This window comes from Triticum dicoccoides, chromosome 5A (assembly GCF_002162155.2).
Source record: "Triticum dicoccoides isolate Atlit2015 ecotype Zavitan chromosome 5A, WEW_v2.0, whole genome shotgun sequence".
Classification (NCBI taxonomy): Eukaryota; Viridiplantae; Streptophyta; class Magnoliopsida; order Poales; family Poaceae; genus Triticum; species Triticum dicoccoides.
The window spans coordinates 707332343-707352078 of record NC_041388.1 but is presented as its reverse complement, the minus strand read 5'-3'; the positions used below and the strand labels follow the sequence as shown (position 1 = coordinate 707352078).

The window sequence follows — 19736 nt, the reverse complement described above, 5'->3', positions numbered from 1 at the left end:
ATGATCCCTCGTTCTTTTGCTTGTTCGGGCCATCTGCATACAACCATGCCCCAAATTTCTTGATTTTCTCATCATGGATCCCCGACCCACACTCTTTGTATTCATGGCCAATAATGCCACAAACGCTACAAAAGCGAGCTAGTTTCTCATATCTCACTAGAAAAACTTGTCGTTCCTTGCCTCTGAAATTACTCACAAACTTGGTCAAGGGCAGGCGCACGTCATGGCGCACCCTGATTCTAACGTAGTCACCACGGACATTGCCGTTCAACCTCATATCCAAGATATCCCCCGAATTCCTCAACAGATGCTCAACAATGCTAACTTTGCAGAAACCCTCAGGAAGTTTATGAATCTGAAGCCATATCGGCATAAAAAACATTGGGACCTCCTCTGCCTTAGTGAATCCATCATAGGGACACATCAGAACCGCAGAGTTCCTGAACAGCCATGGTCCCTGATCGATCATGCGTTCATAGTCGCCGAGGCAGGATGCCTGAACGACAAACAGTTTGGGGCCGGCTGGTCGAAACCTCACTTGTTGCGCCGGGTTCCAGGCCGCCCGCATGTCCTTGTAGAAGGCCGTGTGGCTAAAGGATTTCTCCGTATGAACCCTAGCTAGGGCTAGCCATCGCACACTTTCATTGATCTCCGGATCATCTTCGTCGATTACTAGATCATTGAACAGTTCATCCTCTAGATTCAGTTGCTCCATGAAATCGTCCAGATTTGATCTCATGTCCTCTTTGCCGCCGCCGCTGGTCCCGGACTGCGCATCCGCCGCGATGCTCATCGCGGCGATGGAGACGTGGAATTGATTGGTGGACAGGAGAACCCTACGCTGGGGAGGAACCCTACGGTAGGGGAATGGAAGTTTCTTGGGGTAGGAACTCGCCGCCACTTACATCCTGATATTATTTTTATGCACCTCATAGACCTTGAATGAGGCAGGAGAACATTTTCTATCCTAAGAGCAACCCCAACACGCCGATCCAAACGGACGCACGCTTTATCCGCTTTTTGTCCGTTGCGATCGGTCAGGTGGACATGCGCGTCTGCTTTTCCATTTGGGTCGGTAGGTGTGCCCAACGAGAGGCTGGCCCATTTCTACCTACGTGGCTGATACCGAATAATTAAGCATAATTATACATAAATGACCGGTCAAACGCCGGCCAAAGTCCACTTAAACATAACTAAAAAATTAAATACTCTAATAAACGCCCGCTGCCCTCATAGACCACCTTGCCCTTGCCCTTGCCGTTGTCGTTTGTCCCCGCCAGTGAGGTCAATGAAGACAGGGGAGGCCCAACCCAACCGAACGCGGCTTGATAGGCTGCCAGGACAGCCTCCTCCGGCTTCTGCTGTGGCGGCGGTATAACGGCGAGGCGGGCACGCTCCTTCTCCTCCTCAAGCCGCAGCACCTCCTCGCCGCGGTGCAGCTGCTACGCATATTGCATCTGCCGCTCGTCGTCTGATACGTCTCCAACGTATCTATAATTTTCTATTATTCCATGCTATTATATTACCCGTTTTGGATGTTTATCGGCTTTATCATACACTTTTATATTATTTTTGGGACTAACCTATTAACCGGAGGCCCAGCCCAAATTGTTGTTTTCTTGCCTATTTTAGTATTTCGAAGAAAAGGGATATCAAACGGAGTCCAAATGGAATGAAACCTTCAGGAGAGTTATTTTTGGAACGGAAGCAATCCAGAAGATTTGGAGTAGACGTCAGTGAAGCATCGAGGAAGCCACGAGGCAGGGAGGCGCGCCCTACCCTCCTGGGCGCGCCCCCACCCTCGTGGGCCCCTCGTGGCTTCCCTGACCGACTTCTTTCGCCTATATATGTCCATATACCCTAAAAACATCAAGGAGCATAATAGATCGAGAGTTCTGCCGCCAGAAGCCTCCGTAGACACCGAAAACCAATCTAGACCCTTTCGGCACCCTGCCGGAGGGGGGAATCCCTCTCCGGTGGCCATCTTCATCATCCCGGTGCTCTCCATGACGAAGAGGGAGTAGTTCACCCTCGGGCTGAGGGTATGTACCAGTAGCTATGTGTTTGATCTATCTCTCTCTCGTGTTCTTGAGGTGGCACGATCTTGATGTATCGCGAGCTTTGCTATTATAGTTGGATCTTATGATGTTTCTTCCCCTCTACTCTCTTGTGATGAATTGAGTTTTCAATTTGAAGTTATCTTATTGGATTAGAGTCTTTAAGGATTTGAGAACACTTGATGTATGTCTTGCATGTGCTTATGTCGTGGTATTCTCACGGGGGGCTTGCGAGTCGAACGATGCCACAAGGGCTTAGTATGAGGGTAAGACTGCTGCTGATAGGACCGGGAGCGGGTATGCGAGTAGCACGCGATGGTTTACCCAGTTTCGGAGCTCTCCGGAGAGATAATACTCCTACTGATGCATGTCCGAGTGTATCTGATATACCTAGTACAGAGTTCTTCTGGAGCTGTATCTTTTGTCAGTGCCATAGGCGTCTGACTTTGTTTATGCGTGTGGCCAGATGAACATGCATGCTCTAGTGTCCGAATGGCTCTTGGCCGTGTGTGTGCGTGAGCATGTGTGTGCCTGAGTCCCCCACTGGATGGATGGATGTGTGCCTTTATATAGGCATGGCTAGCTTACTTCCTAAGCTATGTAGTGGCATGGACAAGTGGGCATGAGGGTATGGTGTGGGTGTCATGCTTGTCTCCTGGGTCACTTCATGAATAGTTCCTAGGGACAACTGACACTGTACATGATGGCGTCGTGGTACAGCTGTCTCATCCGAGGTATGGCCGTCTTGTCGGTGTCTTGTTGGTGTCGGGTCGGTGTCGGGTCGGGCTGCAGTCGGCAACCGGCTGATTGGCGTAGTCGGCAGCCGGCTAGTCGGCGTAGTCGGCAGCCGGCAGCCGGCCGGGCAGAGCAGTCGGACGGGGAGTCGGCAGGAGCAGCTGGGCAGTCGGACTGAGGGGCTTTGCTAGCCCCGATGTCTTGAAATATTGTCTTGCCGTCTTCGGGGTACCCGTGGTCAATTACTCCGTCAGTAGTCCCCAAGCCTCCGGGCAACTTGGCAAAGTTGGGCGGAGGTTTTTTGGCGAGTGTTCATGGAAATGATCATGAAAAAAACAAAGTTAGTCCATGCAGATATATCAAATGTTTGCTTTTTAGCATTGCAAGTTTTATGCGGAGGGTGCCGACTCGGTTTCGTCCGAGGCCCCTTCAATCTTTTTCATGTTCCCTCCGCTTTTTGGCTTGTGCTCTCGCTCGCCGGACAGCCGCTCTGCGGTCTGTGGCTGAGAGTGGGCCGTGAAGTGGAGTGTACAGTACTCAGAATCTGGGAGCAGATTTAACCGAGCAGATACTCATAAAGGAAGCGGTCGGGTCGCCCGAAGTGTTTTTCTTCCCGGACGTTTTTCGCATGGGTGGCCTCCAGCTTTCACCCTTGCTAGCCGGACAGCCGCTCTGCGGTCTGTGACTAAGAGTGAGCCTTTGGTACTATGCACGCTACTGAGCCGTCTGCGGGAACAAGCGTCTCAGGCCAAGCGGCCAGCCCCCGGGCCAACTCTGGCTGGCACCGGGGCGAACAGTGATGCAACTGTAATGAAATGCGGAGATAGTTCCCCGAGCATCGCTCAGGGTTATCCATGCTTGCGGTGCAAAAATATGCGGGTGAGGAGCTCACATTGATTTTCGTGTAGCCGAGGCGGAGTTTGCAGAAGACAGCGGGCGCGGCTCAACGCTTGATGAGCGAGCCGGCGCACCCGCTGGGTGTAGTCTTCGAGCCCGCGGGTGCTCGAAGGGGTCCTGGCCGGTCAGGCTCAACTGGCCAGGCGGCGAGGCATCTTGCAGCGCCTATTTTCTTCTTTTTCTCTTCTGCCGGCTGCTCGGAGCCGGACAAAACTCTTCTCTTGTCTGCAATCTCCGCGGGGGCGTGTTAGCGCACCCGCTGGGTGTAGCCCCCGAGATTCGGACCGACTGCTGAGCAGGCGGGCCGGATCTCTCAGCAACTACTTTGTCTTCTTCCTCGCAGGGGCACGTCAGCGCATCGTGTAGCCCCCGAGATTAGGGCCGACTGTCGAGCAGTCGGGCCGGATCTCCCGGCGACTATTTCGTCTTCTTCTTCGCGGGGGTGCGTCAGCGCACCCACTGGGTGTAGCCCCCGAGATCTGGGACGACTGCCAAGCAGTCGGGCCGATCTCCCGGCAACTACTGTGTCTTCTTCTTCGCGGGGGCGCGTCAGCGCACCCGCTAGGTGTAGCCCCCGAGATCTGGGCCGACTGCTGAGCAGTCGGGCCGGATCTCCCGGCAACTACTGTGTCTTCTTCTTCGCGGGGGCGCGTCAGTGCACCCGCTGGGTGTAGCTCCCGAGATCTTTGGGCGCTCGAGGAGGGTCCGGCTGGTCAGGCTTGACAGGCCAGGCGGTGAGCGAAACATGGTCGAGCTGGCCTGGCATAGCCGGCCAGGCGGCGAGGCGTCTGGCAGCGCCCTCTTTCTTCTTTTGCCGGCTGTCAGCAGCCGGACGCTTCTCCTGCACGAGCAGTCGGTAGGGCATCCGTCCTGACTTTTCTCCACAGACAACAATCTTTTTTTTCAGCAGCCGGCGTCTGACTTTTCTTTCTGCTCGCTTTCTTTCTTTTCTCTTTTATCTTCTTTTCGCTGCCTGAGCAACTGGCAGGAGCGGGACGTCGTGGAGGCCGGCTGGCACACCCAGCCAGGGGCCGGGTCGCGGCAGAAGCCGGTGGCCGGGACGCGGTGCGACAGCGGAGACGGCGGGCCGGGTCAAAGGCGGAGCCGGCCAGTGCTGGGCGGCAAGCCGGCAGGCGCGCGGGAGCCGGCGTGGAGCGGCGTGGGGCAGACCCGGCGAGATGACTGGGGAGTCCGGACACCGGGCGGCGGGACGAGCCGCAGCCGGGTGGCGGGAGCCGGCCAGGGCGCACGAAAGCCGGCGCGGGGATGTCCGGGAAGCGAACGCAGGGAAGCCGACCGGAGCGGAGGCCGACTGGACGCGGAGGCGCGAGGCACGCGGGGCGGAGCCGACTTGCAGGATGCCATCCCGAAGCCGCAGCCGGTTGGAGGCAGCGGCACGAGGCGGACCCGGCACGACGAAGAGGGAAGCATGAGTGATGCGACGCGGTTGGTGAAGAGCCGCGGCGAGTCGGGACAACGCGCTCGGGGAGCGGATGCGAGGGGATCCATCCCTGGTGGCGTGCGAACAGGCCGGGTGGAGCGGAGCCGGCGCCGGCCATGGGCAGAAGCGACCCGGCGGGTGCTCGAAGCCAGCTAGAGCGGGCGCGGGCGCGCGCAAGGCAGACACAAGTGGCGGGCGGAGGTAGAGCAGGGTGCCGCCGGCACAGGCGGGCGCAGGGCGAAGCCGGCACGGCGCAAGGTAGCCTGTACGAGGCCGAGGCCGGGACTGCGCGGGAGGAGCCACGGGCCGCGGGCGTGGAGCAGGCGGCCAAACGGAGTGGACCAGGTGGGAGGTCAACTGGTCATGGGCGGAGGCGGGGCGGAGCAGTCGACAGCTCGTCCATGGAGAATCAGCCCGGCAGGGAGCTTGAAGAAGTCGGCGGCTAAGCAGCGGGGCTCAGGTCCCGCTCACGCGCGGGCGCAGAGGAGGATGAGGCCGGCGGCGAAGGAGCGGAGGCGAGCCAGCACGGCTGCGCGCATGCACAGGAGAAGAGCAGAGGTGATATGTGCATGGCCATTATCCGAGGAATATCCGGCTATTGTACGAGGCGTGTACAAGGCATGTATGGCCATTATCTGGAGCGCATCTGGCTAGCGTGTATGGCCAATGGTTTGACCATTGTATGACTTGCATCTAGCTAGCTCGCAAAGATGGTATGTGGAGAAGGGAATGCACGTTTCGGCCGGAGCTGGACGTAACGCGGAGGGAAGCGGACGCGAGCGGCGCATGGGCGAACATGGCTGACCGAAGCAAGGCCCCGCGCGTGCGGACGGACGGCCGGCGTTGCGGTAGTGGTGAAGAAGGCAAGGCCGACGGCGAGGACGCGTCGTCCCTCACGGCCATTCCGGGGGCATGTCGATGTCGAGCCCCCGACCGTTATCGGAGAGACGGTGTGACGCCGTGGTGGTGAAGACGAAGAGGCCGATGGCGAGGTCACGCCGCCCCTCATGGCCATTCCGAGGGCATATAAATGTCGAGCCCCCGACCGCTATCGGAGAGGCGGCGCGATGCCGCGATGATGAAGACGAAGATGGTCCCACCCGGACAGCGAAACCATCAGCAGCGTGGTAGCATAGTAGTAGTACCGCCCCACGATGGGCGCCAACTGTCGTGGTATTCTCACGGAGGCCTTGCGAGTCGACAGATGCCACAAGGGCTTAGTGTGAAGGTAAGACTGCTGCTGATAGGACCGGGAGCGGGTATGCGAGTAGCACGCGATGGTTTACCCAGCTTCGGAGCTCTCCGGAGAGATAATACTTCTACTGCTGCATGTATGAGTGTATCTGATATACCTAGTACAGAGTGCTCCTGGAGCTGTATCTTTCGTCAGTGCCATAGGCGTCTGACTTTGTTTATGAGTGTGGCCGGATGAACATGCATGCATGCTCTAGTGGCTGAATGGCTCTTGGCCGTGTATGTGTGTGCGTGAGCATGTGTGTGCCTTAGTCCCCTGGATGAATGGATGTGTGCCTTTATATAGGCATGGCTAGCTTACTTACTAAGCTATGTAGTGGCATGAACAAGTGGGCATGGGGGCTCTGTTGGAAAAGGCAGTGCCAAGGAGGCGCTTAGGCACGCCTAGGCGCTAGGCAATGGCCAAACGCCTCGCCTAGGGTATAAATGGATGTCTAGGCAGGGCAAGCAAGGAATTTCCTACCCAAGCAAGAAATCATGCCACATACTACACTGATATGACAAACGGGTTATATTCCAATTGCAGTAGATGGTAATTAACTTATTTATATGGCCTAAACTAATATCAACACCCATATAATAATCGCGAATACACTATGAGTAAAAAAATATTACCGCCTAGGTCGCGCCTAGGACGCTTAGGCACCGCCTAGGCACTAGGCGAAGGCCAATCGCCTCGCTTACGCCTACCGTTTTTTCCAACCTTGCATGGGGGTATGGTGTGGGTGTCATGCTTGTCTCCTGGGTCACTTCATGAATAGTGCCCAGGGACAAGTGACACTGTACATGATGGCGTCGTGGTACAGCTGTCTCGTCCGAGGTATGGCCGTCTCATCGGTGTCTTGTTGGTGTCGGGTCGGGCTGCAGTCGGCAGCCCGCTGGTCGGTGCAGTCGGCAGCCGGCAGCCGGCCGGGCAGAGCAGTCGGACGGGGAGCCGGTAGGAGCAGCCGGGCGATCGGATTGAGGGGCTTTTCTAGCCCCAATGTCTTGAAATATTGTCTTGCCGTCTTCGGGGTACTCGTGGTCAATTACTCCGTCAGCTTATCTGTGGTGACAATGGGATATCACGTGATCCACTTGATGTATGTTTTGGTGATCAACTTGCGAGTTCCATGACCTCGTGAACTTATGCATAGGGGTTGGCACACGTTTTCGTCTTGACTCTGTGGTAGAAACTTTGGGGCACTCTTTGAAGTTCTTTGTGTTGGTTGAATAGATGAATCTGAAATTGTGTGATGCATATCATATAATCATACCCACGGATACATGAGGTGACATTGGAGTATCTAGGTGACATTAGGGTTTTGGTTGATTTGTGTCTTAAGGTGTTATTCTAGTGCGAACTCTATGATAGATTGAACGGAAAGAATAGTTTCATGTTACTTTACTATGGACTCTTGAATAGATCGATCAGAAAGGATAACTTTGAGGTGGTTTCATACCGTACAATAATCTCTTTGTTTGTTCTCCGCTATTAGTGACTTTGGAGTGACTCTTTGTTGCATGTTGAGGGATAGTTATATAATCCAATTATGTTATTATTGTTGAGAGGACTTGCACTAGTGAAAATATGAACCCTAGGCCTTGTTTCAAAGCATTGCAATACCCTTTGTTCTCACTTTTACCACTTGCTACCCTGCTGTTTTTTTATTTTTCAGATTACAAAAACCATTATCTACTATCCATATTGCACTTATATTACCATCTCTTCGCCGAACTAGTGCACTTATACAATTTACCATTGTATTGGGTGTGTTGGGGACACAAAAGACTCTTTGTTATTTGGTTGCAGGGTTGCTTGAGAGAGACCATCTTCATCCTACGCCTCCCACAGATTGATAAACCTTAGGTCATCCACTTGAGGGAAATTTCCTACTGTCTTAGAAATCTCTACACTTGGAGGCCCAACAACGTCTACAAGAAGAAGGTTGTGTAGTAGACATCATCGTCGGCCTCCTCCTCGGCGAGCCAATGCGCCTTCCAGCGCTCAAAGTGGGCCTCCACTTCTTCTGGCGTGGAGGAGAAGTAGCAGGAAGGCGCGCTCACCCACTCGTGAAGCTGGCCGGTCCACGAATAGGACTCCTCCGGCCAAGGTAGGGGGGGCGGTGACCGCATCCGCGTTGGTGTTGGCTCACGCTCCGGTTTGGCCTTGGGCTCGACGAGGGGTGGCACCGGCCGAGGTGGCGACACAAACAGGGGCGCCTGGATGGAGTCCCTCGTCGCGGACAACACTGGGGCTTGCTCCAGCCCATCCCAATGGGCGTCCTCCTCGAGCCGGCTTGCCTCCAGCACGTGCTGCAGGGCCTCCTCAAGGGCGATTTGGTACTCTGCCTCCGCCTCCTCCTCCTCCTCCTCCTCCTCCTCCTCTGGCTTCACCCGCAGGAGCGGCGGTGGGAGGTCGTGGTCAATGTGGACGCCGAGGCGACCCTCCTTCTCGTGCTCTAGCGCAAACCAGCGCTCCTAGTTGAGGGAGTCTGGCGCGTAGGCACGCATGGCGCGCTGCTCCGACGTAAGAAGTTCGCACCGCCGGCGAACCTCCTCAGCGTGCGCCCGCGCAGACCGCGCGGCCGATGGGATGGGGATGCGCTGCAGGTCCAGATGCTAGTTGTGCGGCAAGTTCACATCTGGATACGACACGGGCTAGCGGTACTACCACTGCCACTGCGCTAGCCCTATTCTTGATCAACATGCGGATGGTTGGGATGTACAGCCGCTCCCGCTCCCGCGGTGGCATGCCGCATCTAGCCGGCGGCGTCGATGTAGCAGGGTGCCCGCGGAAAGAGCTCGCTCCAGTGCTGAACCTCCCCTTCTTCCCTCCCTTCCCGCTGAAGATTCCCATGGCTAGCTGGATGCTGGCTGGCTAGCTAGGGTTTCCTGGTCGTCGACGAGGGAGCAAAGGTTGCCAAATGTAGACATGGGGAGTGAATGAGGCCGGCCCAGCCGCACGCGTCCATTAAAAAAGACGGGCACGCGGCCCTTCCACACAAAGTCAGACGGGCCCTCGGTTGGTGGTCGCGTTAATTGTGACCACGGGGGTGGTTTGGCAGCAGACATCCGGGGCCGCATCGGACACCGAGGGGACGCGCGGCGTGTCCGTTTCACGTCCGCGCCGACACATTTCACGCACAATTTTGGGCTGGAAATGGGTTTGCGCGGACGTGAAGCTGACGGTTTTTAAGAATGGGTCGGCGCGTTGGTCTAGTGTTTTGGTCCGCGATAAACCAAACGGACGTAACGAACGAAATGGGTCGCCCGGTTGAAGTTGCTCTAAAGAAACTAGCACAAACAAGTCTAGACAAATCCAGAATAAGTCACGGAAGCAGACGCGTAATGGCTCAGTACCCAGCCCAGAGATCCAGCCAAAATTGAATCCCTTTCCTGTTTCCTAAGAAGAAGGAGATCGGATTTCTCCTTGATTCTTTGGATGGCTCGCTAGAATTGTGAGCCCTCCGTCCGGTTACATGCCAGGAGAGGCGGCTACTGAGTACTGCCTCTTGGTTCAGCTGGTGTTTCTATCTCCGGCTCTCCGCCTACACATTTGTGTACTGTACGTAATACATATTACAAAGGGAGTTTTTTTAGACGATGTGGTAGGAGTACTTTGTGAACAAGGAGAGCTAAGCTCAGATGGATTGGTTATTTGTGAAGGAGCCAATCAAGGTTTTAGCCTTAAACTGACACTTGCGTACGCACTGTGTTAAGTTTATTTTGGTATGTATGTTCAGTGAGAAAAGACGTTTTCGTCGACTACGACACATCTATGACTACTTCGTCAATATCAAAGATGTTGTGTTAGCTTAGTATCTTGAAGTTTCTCGTAAAGATCTGGTGTGTTTATGTACATTTATAGAATGAGTGTTTGTGAGTGTATATGAGGGTCTCTGTGCCTTGTGTTAGAAAACAAGGGAAGCATGCTGCTCATGGATCAGGGTGCTTCGATTCAAAAACAAACTTCATTTGCCATGAGTCATTTATTTTGGATCTAGGAATTGGGTTGCGTGTTACCTCTTATGTTTTCATAATCCAATAATTTCATTTATCATGAAATCCCTTTAGAAACAACATTTAATATGTTAAAAAAAACCAACTTGATCTTCTCGTATGCCTTTGGAATACATAGAACTTTCCTTCTTAGCATAAATGAAATGGTTTAGACTATTTCACATCTAGATGAGCATCGGCGGCGGCATTGAGTTCTCGGGGAGCGGCGGCGGCGGCAGTATGGTGGCGCCGTTCATGGCCAAGACGTGCGCGATGGTGGACGACGCGGCCACCGACGCCGTGGTCGCGTGGGGGTCGGCCAGCAACAGCTTCGTCGTCGCCAACCCCTTCGCCTTCTCGCGCGCGCTGCTGGCCACGCAGTTCAAGCACTCCAACTTCTCCAGCTTCGTCCGGTAGCACAGCACCTACAGCTTCCACAAGGTCGACCCGGACCGGTGGGAGTTCACGCACGCGTCCTTCCTCCGCGGCCAGACGCACCTCCTGCCATGCATCGTTCGGCGCCGGAGTGGCGGCAAGCGTGGCATGCAAGACGCCGACGGGAGGCTGAAGACACTAGTAGCACCATGTGAGATGAAGATATTGTGCCGGTTCAGTATCTTGAAGGTGCTCATATAGATAGGTGTCAAGTATGTGTTCATAAGAATGAGTATATGTGTCTGTATGAGCGCCTGTGATTGTAATGTTGAAAAACAAGGGAGCTATAAAACCTAAGCTTTTTTCAAAAAGTATATATATAAATGCTAGTTTTTCGGTCCTATCATACAGTGCAAACACCACTGGTCATGAATCAGGGTGCTTGGGTACGATAACAAACTTCGTTTGCCATGAATGACGATTTTTGGATTTAGGAATTGGGTTGCTTGGTGATCTCTTACATTTTTCATAATCTAGTCATTTGATTTATCACAAAATCCTTCTAGAAACAACATCTTATGAATAAACAAGAGCACTTGATCTTCTCATTTGCCTTTGAAAAACATAAAACTTTCCTTTAAGCGTAAATGAAATTGAGGGCGTCATGGAAGATCAGAACCACTTTCATAATGTATCTTTCTTTAATAAAGGAAGGTTGTACAAAAGAAATTAAGGAACCAAACCGTTATACCAAATCAAAGACTATAACCAACCATATAAGAATATTATACAGATCAAAGAAACTAAACTAAGAGAAACCAACAAAAAATATTGTGCCCGAAAAAAAAATACTGACCAAACTCTAATGTTACATCAAAACACTTTAAAGTCTAAACTTGGGCTTCCCTTGGTTTGGAGGCATTTCATATGAATTTTGTAGGATAGGATTATTTTTCTTTAGAGCCCTTTGGTTCATAAGAATGGATTCGTATTCCTATATATGACTAGTTTCTATCCTCCACATTTCAAAGGAGCATAAACATTAGTCTAGACTCAATGAAAAATTCCTATGATATGAATCAAAAGACATCTCTTTTCCTATCCCTACTCATAAGATTTGAGATACATGTCATCTCATTTTTTATAACTGCATATTCCTATGTTATTCCTATCCTATGAATCAAAGGAGGCCTTAACATCTCCAGGGCCCTCAATCACATCTTGATTTTATTTTTATGCACCTGATAGAAATCATCTGAATCTTTAGTATCCGTCGAATCTTCACTATCCTTCGTGTCTTTGAATCATTATGGGAAAGCCATAATTATACGTCCATTGCTTGAAATATAACAAGTTGCTTCAATTTTGATCCTATCCCCTATTAGTATTCATATAGAACTAGACCGGATCTTTCGAGAATATTTACGGAAAATCATACTTGCTGAATGATGGACTTGGCGGGCCACTGCAACCCAGGGTCAAGTTCACTGGGTTCTACACGGGAGGCGACGGATATAGCGAGATGCCGGTGGATGACCCGCCGTAAGCTTTCCCTGTGGACACGGGCTACTGAGTTGGTTCGATCGGAGGGTGATTTGTGTACCGTACGTAGAAGGAGGCTTGTTCTATAGACGACGTAGTAGGAGTACTTTGTGGTAAACTACTATGTGAACAAGCGAAGCTACAAAATATGCGGTAATTTACATCTGAGCCCGGGCTCGTCTACAATTGATGAACAGTAAATTCATATATGATACTCCTTTGTTTTTAAATAAGTTCTTTTAGAGATTTTACTATGGGCTACATACGGATGTATATAGACATAATTTAAAGTGTAGATTCACCCGTTTGCTACGTATGTAGTTCATATTAAAATCTCTAAAAAGACTTAGGCCTTATTCATTTTGGAGGATTTTCATAGGAAAAATATGGAATGGGATTCAAGAGGAAAAAATTATGTAGATGCGCCTTATTCGGTTTGGTGCATTTTCATAGGAACAATATGGGTATGGGATTCAAGAGAAAAAAATTATGTAGATGCATTCGGTTTGTAGGAAACTAGTATAGGAATTTCTTAGAAATACTACTTATTCTCTATGTTTTGGAGAAAACTATACATTCACTTAAACCTCATGTTTTGCGTAGGAACGAGGCAATGGAAATCCCAAGGCTGGCAAGTGACATCCTAGAAGATTCCTATACTACTTCTAATTGCTTCGTTTTAATTTCCTTCAAACCGAATGAGCCCTTAGATTTAGGAACGGAGGGAGTAGTAAAGACTAACTGAAAAAAAATTGGCATTGAAAATGATCGAGTCCGCAAGCAACGTGCAACTTTTCATGATGTTTGGATATTCGAGAAGCTTTAGGCAAAAAGATAAAACCGAGTCCCAATAGTATACTTTTTCAAAGTTCCTTTTACAGTCAATTATTTTTTATGACGACATAAACATCATAAATTTTGCACATGCACTCAAGCATCTTGGATGCCACCATGTGTTGGATGAAAAGGTTGGGTGGGAAGACATATAGTGGGGAAGGGGTAGTGAGGGTGAGGGAGAGACTGCACAATTATGTCCTTGCAATCGCGTGGAGGAGGGGGGGGGGGGGCTGATAGTAGGTGGAAGAAGAGGAGGAGGAGCAAAGACTTCAAACTTCTTGTGCATCTTCAGATCTTCATATTCATTTTTGACAATAGAGGTCTCCCCAAGATCATCATTTGCCCTCCATAATGCGATCACTCTAAGGTTGTCATCCTTTTTGGAACTGATCACGTAATGGTGTCTGGTTGTCAGGGCCACTATCCTCGTTTATAATACCGGAACGAAACCTATTTCAAGAGATTGCCAGAGATTACAACACATGCATATATGACATAGTACCAATATATGAACCACAAAATCAATGACATACATGGTACTACCTCTGTCCTGATTTACTATTCCCACCGTACATTAGGTTATATATTTTGACCATGATTTTAACTACTCCCTTGGATCTATATTATAAGTGATTAAACTTTGATTCAAAATATTATGAGAGACTAGTGAACCTGAACAAAGGTAGTATTATTTTGGCCCACCAGGCGCAGTTGGTCGTCATGTACCCCGATGATGGTGGATGAGGGCATCTCCAATGGTTGTAAGATAATTGTTGGTAGACTTTGCCACGTAGGATTTTTGATGATGCGTCATACAGTAAATGAGGAAAGAGAGAAAGGTTGTATGTACATGAACCAACACCCCTTGCACAAGCTTCAATGTAGAATGAGAGAACATCTTATTTATCATCTCACATCCTGTTAGGCAAACTAGATACAATCCATTAAAATTGTTGTATATTAAAATGTTGGTTGATGATATGTCATATTTTATCAACAAACTAGCATACAGACTGTCAGAGATGCCCTGAGTCAACGTTGCCGTATAGCCGACCCAGGGACGGCGTACGTGGTCACACGTCGGTCTCATTCATCCCGCACGCGACAAAGCTAAATCAGGAATTATGGACCATTCAACTAGCCGGCCGGGGAGGGGAGGGGAGCTGCCATTCATTAGCGCTGAGCTCAGCAGGTTGAACAGCTCTAGTTTGTATTCCATCAACCATTAGTCGAACCGATCCATTTTGCATTCCATCAACCATTTTTAATATTGTACGTACGTACTCGATGGGATGTTCGTCCCCTGTCCACACAGTAGATTGTTTCTTCACTTGTCAAAAAAGAGGCAAGAAAATATTTCGAGACTAAGGCCATGTTTGGTTCCAAAAAAATCATTAACTTATAAATCAAAAAGTGATAATATGACTTATTTACTAAATAGATCTAATTTATAAGTTATAAGTTGTTTCATCCCAACTTAAAACTTATAAGTCATCTCTTTTTGCATGGGTCACATCAACTTTACATAAAAACAAGATGAAAAGATGTGATGAGATAACGGAGTTAGGAAGAGTCCTGAGTTAGGAAGGCCCCCGCGTCGTCCGGGAGGGCGGCTCGGGCGGTGATTGGATCCGTTTTTCTCGACAGTTCCTGTGCGCTCTTCCCTCGCCGCCGCCGGGCTCGTCCGCGCGGCTGACGGCGGCGGCGGGGTTCCCTTCCCAAGGCACTTTGAGCGACGTGTGGCGAGGTGCTCGTGGCGACTTGATGCTGTGAAGGCCGAAGATGCAGCGGCGGCGGCGGCGCTCCATGTCAGGCTGGATCCATTGGAAGGATTGCTATGGGTGGCCAGAAGGGCACTATGGTGCTTGCCGCCACCACTCATGGACACGTCATTGGTTCCAATGGAAGCAACAGCTCGGGGCGCCATCAATTCCTCGGCATGAGCACGGGAATTGCTCCGCTCTTCCCCGCCATGGATTGGATGTTGAGGCGGTGGCCAAGTGCAGTGGTCGTGGCCATCACTCGCTTCTTTGGCGGGCAGACGCGGTCACGGTGGTCTATCGCTCGGGCTCGGGCGTAATGTCGGGTGGCACCATGTTTCTGGCCAGCAAGCTGCTGGGCGGTCATTGGCCGGACGGTAGTCACCTGAGAGGCTTCAACCTGTATGATTTACATCAATAGGTGAGGACGACGGAGCTAGTGGAAGCGAGTGCTTTTGTAGTCTCGTGGAGATCAGGCTTGGCTGCCACTTTCGAGGATGGTGCAGGACCTTCGAAGTGTCCCGAACTCAGGATTTGGAGATGTCGCTGTCCATCCTCCCCGTCAAAGACTTCTTCGGGTGGTGGCGAGTGGCTCTTGTCGAGTCTCGTCAACCAACCTATACAGATATGGTCATTGCTCGCCTGGGACCGTACGCGTATGCAACTATTGGGATCGAGGCAAGTGGAGGAAACATCATAATTCGACTTCGATTGGGTGGTATATTGAGTACCCAGTCTTGAGCTCCGGGATGAAAACTCTGGTATGGCCCTAGTTGGTTATACCTGGCAATGGCGGCGTTCTTGCGTCGTCACCTTGTTGATGGCGTTGCTCGGATTTAATCTTTAGGATGAAAACCCACGGTCTGACCTTTGGTGGTTGGATTGGGCGACGGTGGCGCTTGTACGCCGTTCCCTTGTTGGAGGCGTCTCTTTTGGAGAACCCTTCTAGTCATTTTTATGCTGTCAAAAGATTGTTGGCGCGGATGGTCGCTGCATGTATATCGTCACTCGGTGCTTTCAGTGCTTTGGTTTTTTTTTTTCATCTGTCTAGACATAGCTTCGGTCTTGTATGACTTTGCTTTTTGTCGGCATGATAGTTTTGTGTGTGTTGAGTTGGTTGTGTGCATCTTAGTTATGCAGAGGCCGGGTGTGTACTCGTTATGATTGTGTCCCTCGATGCTACATTATGAGTCAATAAAAAGCACCATTTATCGAAAAAACAAACATAACTTATAAGTCACTGGTTTTAAGTCACCTGACTTATAAGTCAAATGATGTATTGAAATCAAACAGGCCTTAAAGAAACGGAAAGCTGCTAACACTTGTGGTCTGGTAGGAGTGTGTCACCTACGCTCCATAGATAAGCGCCACAATCGAGGTCGAAGATCGTGTTTCTATCTTTGCTCATCCAACACTGAAGAGACACGTACTTGGGCCTACCGAGACTTGACACTACGCTCTACAATTAGTAGTAGTAATTAACTAACGTATGTAGACGTTGACAGGGCGAAAACAAGAGGGTGGTGATTCATCGTCATGCAGGGCCACGTATATTTAATATCGGCCCGATGAGGCAGGGGCGGCCACGCAGGGCTCTCCCGGGCAGACATGCGTTCACACATACTCTTTTTATTTCGAATTACTTGTCGCAGAAATGGATGTATCTAGATGTATTTTAGTTCTAAGTACATCTATTTCTGCGACGAGTAATTTGAAACAGAGGAAGTACTTGGCAGCTGTCCTATCACGCCTCCCTGCTTCATATACAACGAACGCAGATTCACTGCCGTAAAGACATATGCCTTTGGGTCTCTGACATATGGGCCAGCCATCTGTTGTGCCCACATGTCATAGGCACAAGGCATGTGCCTTAAGGTATCGAACCGCAGTTCAATGTACAGCTCAGCTTCCACTCTCACACTACAAGTCATTTGTGGCATAAGAATTATTTTCTTTTTTACTTTGCTTGTTGTCGTGAGTGAAAGATGAGCACCGGCGGCGGCGTGGTGAACAAGACGTACGCGATGGTGGACGACCCGGCGACGGACGCCGTGGTCACGTGGGGGCCGGCCAGTAACAGCTTCCTCGTCGCCGACCCCTTCGCCTTCTCGGAGATGCTGCTCCGCGCGCACTTCAAGCACTCCAACTTCTTGAGCTTCGTCAGCCAGCTCAACACCCATGGCTTTCGCAAGGTGGACCCGGATCGGTGGGAGTTCGTGCACGCCTTCTTCCTCCGCGCCCAGACGCACCTCCTGCCCCGCATCGTCCGGCACCGCAGCGGTAGGCGCGGCAAGGGCGGACACGATGAGGATGAAGACATTAGCAGCACCATGCTGGCCATGGAGGTGATCCGCACTAGTAGAAAACGGGTCTTTAGTCTCAGTTCTAGAGGGCCTTTAGTCCCAATTCAGAAACCGGGACTAAAGGGTCGAGACTAAAGCCCCCCCCCCCCCTTTAGTCTCGATTCTGTTACAAACCGGGGCTAAAGGCCCTTCACGTGGCCGCTGTTTAGAACTCCACCTTAGTCCCGGTTGGTAGCACTAAAGAAAACTTTTTGAAAAAAAGTTGAATTTTTTTTGAATTTTTTTCTTCTGATTTTTGAATTTCTGAATTATTTTATAATTTAATCTCTAATCACCCCTCATCACTGCTCAATTTAATCTATAATCTCTATTCTCTAATCACCCCTCATCATTCAAAATCGTCTAACTTCCCGGCTGGTCATCCATCCTGTCACTACTCTAGCCTGAGCACGCTTAACTTCGAGTTCTATTCCCCCTAGTTCCCAAGTCTGCACTTGTTGTTTTCATGACAATATTAAGATCTCAATCCTATTAACCCTCGGGAGTTTAGCTTGAGCATGAAGTCACACGTTTCACTGTTTGAGTTTGAAACTATTATTCTAAAAACAATAATTATTTAGTAACACTAATATTTCTTGAATTACTAGTTTGATCATAGTTTGACCACAATTTTGACCAAAATTCAAGAAAACTGAAATAATTATTTAGTAACACTAATATTATTGAATAATTATTTAGTAACACTAGTACTTTTTGAATAAGTAGTTTGACCACAATTTGACCAGATTTAACCAAAATCAAAAAAAATGAAATTTGAGCATAACTTTTTTCCTTTTAGAATTTGAGGATTCTAAAAATTTACAAAACGGCATATGGCAGTCAAAATCGGATGCGGATTTTCGTGCTGAACATTTTGATATATTGCATTTTTTCCGACATCGTATGCAAAAGTTATAGCCGTTTTACTTTTTCATAATATTTTTTGCAAAACATGTCCAAATTTAAGTTTTTTAATTTTCTTAACTAGTAGATGTAGTAATATAACTACATCTTGAAGGATTTTATTTTTTAAAGTTTTTATCATTTTCTTTTGTTTTTTTTCAAAACTAAAATGACGATACACGGAGGGGGGAGGGGGTAGGGTTTGAGACATGAACCCCTTTAGTCCGGGTTTGAGACACGAACCGGAACTAAAGGGCATCGCACCCTTTAATCCCGGTTCATGTCTCAAACCGGAACTAAAGGTTAGTCCCGGTTTGAGACATGAACCGGGACTAAAGGACATCGCACCTTTTAGTCCCGATTCGTATCTCAAACCGGGACTAAAGATCCCATTTAAATTGAAACTAATGTCTTTCCGTCGCCCTAGCCGCTCGAACTGATAATAATGCTCACATTAGTCCTAATTTGTAATGCAACCGGGACTAATGTGTACATTAAATTGTGACGAAAGTCATATTTTCTACTAATGCCGGCTGAAGCAGGAGCAGAGGGCCACTGATGACCACATGGCGGCGATATGGCGCCGGGTGCAGGACGCCGAGCGCCGGCCAAAGCTGATGCTCGCCTTCCTCCTCAAGGTCGTCGGAGACCCTGACATGCTACGCCGCCTCGTACGTGACAGCAGCGACTCCACTAGCGACGGCGGCTTCCACGGCGGCCCAGGCAAAGGCGCAGGGGTCTAGAGGCCGCGGCTGCTTCTCGACGGGTATATCCAGGTGGGCAAGAAGATGCACGTCGACGGAGACGAGCTATTGTACGACATCGATCGGAAAGAGGCCTTCGTGCGGGAACCCAGGGTCGAGTTCACTACGGGTTCAGCGACGTGCCGGTGGACGACCCGCCGTACGCTTTCCTCGTGGACAGCGACTACTGCCTACTAGTACTGCTTGGTTCAACTGATGTTTTTCTATCTCCGGCTATTCACCAACACATTTGTGTACTATACGTAAAAGGGGTATTTTGCTTTTGTAGAGGACGTGGTAGGAGTACTTTGTGGCAAACTACATTGTGAATTGAGCATAGCTCAGATTATTGTTTTTTTAACCAGTCTATCAGGATTCAAGTTCTAAACAGGACACTGGTGTATGCAATTTTTCTGAGTTTATTTTAGTCTTTTCGGCGATGTTTCTTCAGTGGTGAGAGAAGACGTTCTCGTTGATTACGGGGCATGTATGACGACTTTATCAATCTTAAAATGTTGTATCTGTTTACTATCTCGAAGGTGTTCATACAGGTACAATGTGTGTACATTTATAAAGATAAGTGTATATACGTGTATGTACCTTGTTAAAAAAACAAAAGATAAAGAGAGCCACAAAATCTATGCTTTTTGAAAAGAAATATATATAAACTATGCTACTAGGCTTTCCGTGCAAACACCACTGGATGCATCAGGGTGCTTGCGTACGACACTCCTCTCGTTTTCCTTCTCGAACTCTAAACGGCTAAGGCAAACTCTCAAACTCTAAATGGTCAGGACAAACTCTCCCTCTGGATTTCACCAACGAGCCTGTGGATTCATCTTTTATCTGTCTGCTACTCCGATGGCCGG

General features: G+C 49.8%; 1 pseudogene; it reads left to right on the top strand.

The window, feature by feature from the left end:
* Window positions 1–8640: 8640 nt before the first annotated feature.
* On the top strand, window positions 8641–19168 carry LOC119300553 (annotated as a pseudogene).
* Window positions 19169–19736: the final 568 nt, after the last annotated feature.